The following is a 4,375-nucleotide window of genomic DNA, read 5'->3' on the forward strand; positions in this document are numbered from 1 at the left end:
TTCGTTTAATTTTTCTCTTTAGCAGTCCTATGACTTTTTTCAAATAACCAAGTGCTGTAACTGCTGTAGTGAAGGCATGAAATCAGTTGTGGGAAGGTGTGTGTGTGTGTTGGGAGGAAGGGATCAACTGGGAGATCTTTCTGAAGAGAGAGTCCTCATGACAAAAAAGCTGGAGAACCACTGGCCTTCCTATTCAGGAGGTCTCCTGGCATGCTGTAAAAGCCACATCAGAACATAGACTAATATCACTGCAGCCTTCCAGACAGGGCAAAATTAACGGTTTTGCTCTTCAGGTTTTGTTTTGTTTTCCAGTCAGCATGTCTGACTCACTATAACTGCAAGCGCTTGTGTGGTTTTTAATAATTTAATATTTCTCTGTAAATCAGCATTTGTTTTGTGCAGTGGTTCTCACCAAGGAAGTGCAGTTACATCTTACTCTACTTATCCTAAATATCTGCTAGATCTTAATTTCTTTTATTTCCAGTGTGCTGAAAACTTGGCAATATCACAAGACTTAGGATTCCATATTGCTCTTCCTCGGAAATGAGTAAGACAAATGTCATCATTTGCTGAGTTGGCAAAGGTGGGACCAATAAGTCAAGTGAGATTGCAGACTTGGTATCAGAACACTACACCCTTCAGTGCCCAGTGTTTGCTCATTGTAAGGTGCAGGGCTAACTCTAAAGTTCAGGTCCAGTTTCAGCCCTTAATGAGAACACTTCCTAGGGAAGGGGAATTTCAGCCTGGGGCTTGAGCATGGGGCCTTTCTGTAAAGTTTCCTACTGAACAGCGATGTCCTACCGATGTCTCCAGAAGTTCAGTACAGTTTCTCAGTCGCAGATACAAACTGCACCATCTTTCAGCCCAGGCGGAACAGGGGTTTCTTTTCATATAGCTGGAATGCTGTAAATGCCGGTGAGAAGATGATACCTAACAAAGGGTAACAAAAACCTGTGCGGTGCACGTTTGCAGTGAGGGCAGAAGCCTATGCTCCCTGCAGCTGCCTGGGAAGCACAGATGTACATAGAGACTCTTAACTTTGGGAAGCATGTCCTTAGTTTTTATGCATTTTTTAATAATAAAACATGTACTGTGTCTGAGTCCCAGCCTCTTATCTGTGGCAGAGTTTGTGGTGATGCTCACTTACTGGGAGGGATGCACAGCGACAGACTCATGGTGAATGTGTCAGCCCCAGCTAAAAGCCGTCTTTCTCCCTTCACCAAGCACAATTAAGCTACTTCTTGGAGGCAGAGAACATGTTTGGCCTTGCCAGGTGGCAGTTACTCTGCATTGCTCCAACCTTGAGACTGAAGGCTGAAATCTGATGAGCATGGGCCAGTGGTTCCACAAAGAGATGGGCTCTGTGGCCATGGCTGTGCAGGAGCCTGGGGACAAGCCCTTACTGGGACGTGCTGCATCCTACCTGGGAATGCAAAACCTCTGCATCCGTTCCTCCCTGAAACCTGTCACCTGCACCCATCCCAGCTCCTGGCAGTGCTCTCTGTGGAAGAGAGGTTTGGAGGCGGTGGGTAAAATTCATCTGCTGAGTCAAATGTTCCAAGCGCAACATAAAAGAGCCCCTGGATTTCCAGCTCACCGAGAAGAAAAGGTGAACCTCAGGCTTTTATTCTTCATCAGCAAACAGCACGGTGCACGCCCTCTGCCTGCCAGCTCACACAGAGAGGAAGAGTGATGGTAAACGGTATGAGTGCTCACCCCCCATCTGCAATGCAGGAAAAATGACTTCCGAAGCACAAAGTGGCTGATTTAGTTAATATTTTAAGGTTCCATTGCCCAGTGCTGTCCCTTGGATTTGGTTCAAATTATGATTTAATCCTTTTGCATGCAAGCTTGGTCAGACCAGGTACAAATGAGGCTGTATTGTGGGTGGGAGAAGTGACACCAGAAGAAGAGCTAGTGAGAAAAGAGGGAGGGAAGGAGATTTTAAAATGGGAACAGATGGGGTGAGCTGTGAAGAAAGCAAACGAGGGAGTCAGAAAGCAGAGATGGGGAATTTTATATATGAAATCCCAGAACAGAGAGGGCATTTCCCCAGCTGGGACCAGGCAGGGGTCTGAGATGGGGGCTGGCTTCCTTTTGGTGAAGGATGAGATATTCTGGTCCAGCCCAGGTGCCCTGCAGTGTGTTGGTCTTAAATGGTGGAGAGGCTGTACGCAGCTGGCCTGGCTCTGCATCTGCTTGATCACAGCGCTGTGGCCCTGACCCCAGGGAAGCTTTAACCTAACATTCTGATTTAAGCACCAGTCTAGCACACTGGTTTCCTAACTAAACTAAACTAAACGCTTCCCTCACAACCGCACTTTTTTCCCCGCTGCCCCAGTACAACAGTGCAGTCCTCCCAAGCAGCAGTGCCCTTGCCCCATTCCCTGTGGTGGGACAGCCAAGGAACACTGCCCATCTCCAATGAAGCAACCTCTGTCCCACACCAGTAAGCCTGGCCACACTCCTCCTCCATCCCCACCTCCCTGAGGATGGACAGGGTCTCCTCCTTTCTAACGCTGCTTCAAGCCACTCGGGGCAGTTACCAGCTCAGTCATGAGGCAGGATGACCCCACAGTGCCTAAAATGGGCACGCAGAAGCTCACAGCACCATCTGTGTCACGTAGGGCAGGTAACGCATGAGGAGAGATGCCCCAGTCAGCTCCAGTGCCAGGGCTGACTGAGGGAACCAGGACTACGGGCTGCACTGGCAGCTCAGCTTGCAGATACAGGGATGCTCCAGCCCAATCCGGTACCCGTGTGGTGTGGGGAATGGTGTGCTCGGGGCTGACGGCTCAGCAGCTCCTGCAGTGCATGGATATACCTCGGAGCTAATACACAGCTACCCTGAGACCTGCCACCTTCCTTCCCAACCTGTGTTTGGAGAGAAGTCTTACAGTCTTGCCTCAGTAAAATGCCTCCCTGAAATCAAATGCAATTACTTTTGAATGAAAGTTTGAGCCTGGCTGACCAGAGAAAGGAATGGTATTTGCATATATCTATTTTCTTGATTTACGTTCTATTTTGCTGGCAGTATTTGTTTTTCCCCTAATACTCAGACAGCCGCCAGTTTTTGCAAATTCCCATATTTTTTATGAGGGATTTCCATGAGGGACCATCAAACACAGCCCTAATTTTACACCAATTTGTTATTTCACATCTGTTATGCTCCTTTAACACAGCAAGTTGTTCTATGGACACTTGGAGCAAAGGAAGCCTGGTCTGCTGTGGATTTGCATCCCACAGGTGACTGCAAGCCCCAGGTGAGGCTTGCCACTAGTTAAGGTACTTAGAAGAGCTTTTCCTTTGGTAGACTGTCTGATGTCCAACATGAAGTCATTGAATTTCCATCTGCAGTGAAGGTACCGATGTGGCACTACCAGGGTCTGTCACACACAGCCTGTTTTCAGAAAACTTGTAGGAACTTTATTATCCTTCAGACCTCGATCTTACCATCACATTTGGCTGAAATGAAGCAGAGGATTCAAAAGCTGTTAGGGACAACACGTGCAGCTGGTGATCAGAAAGCCTTGTTACCATGGGAAACCGAGCTGAAAATCAATTACTCAGTCGAAGAACAGAAGAGGCTGATGGACATGGTTTTTGATTGCTTTTGCTCTGTCGTATAAAAGGAACTCGACGTCAGTATGAATCAAACCTCAGTCACTGCACTGAGGTCTAGTGACAAAACAAAGATGATTGACTCCTCGCTTTCTTATTACTCTGTGGATCCTCCAGCTTGAGGCACACCAAGCCAAGCCATTCCCAATGCGGATAGGCTGGGGAAACGGAACATCTTTTGGTCACGTTTGACAATAGGACTGAAATTAGGAGCCGAATATCTCAGCAGCACAGTTGCTGGCTCCCACCGAGCCCAGCTTTGCAGGCGGGCGTTCCAGTGAGCCACCAGCCACATCTTGGAAAGTGTCTAAACAGCTTTTTTTTCCTCCAGTTTCTTTTCAATGGATGAAAATAGAACTGAAAGAAACGTTTGACCTCAGGAAATGGATGACACTTGTTGATTTAAGCTTTGTTGAGTTCAGTAGGGATTTAATACTGCGTCCAGTTCTGGAGCCCCCATCACAAGAGAGACATGGAGCAGCTAGAACAAGTCCAGAGGAGGCCACCAGGATGATCCGAGGGCTGGAGCAGCTCTGCTGTGAGGACAGGCTGAGAGAGTTGGGGCTGTTCAGCCTGGAGAAGAGAAGGCTCTGGGGAGATCTTATAGCGGCCTCCCAGTACCTGAAGGGGCTACAAGAAAGCTGGGGAAGGACTTTTCATAAGGGCAGTTAATGACAGAACAAGGGGAAATGGGTTTAAACTGAAAGAGGGGAGGTTTAGATGAGATCTGAGGAAGAAATTCTTTCCTGTGAGG

Source organism: Antrostomus carolinensis, unplaced genomic scaffold (assembly GCF_000700745.2).
Source record: "Antrostomus carolinensis isolate BGI_N321 unplaced genomic scaffold, ASM70074v2 scaffold31610, whole genome shotgun sequence".
Lineage (NCBI taxonomy): Eukaryota > Metazoa > Chordata > Aves > Caprimulgiformes > Caprimulgidae > Antrostomus > Antrostomus carolinensis.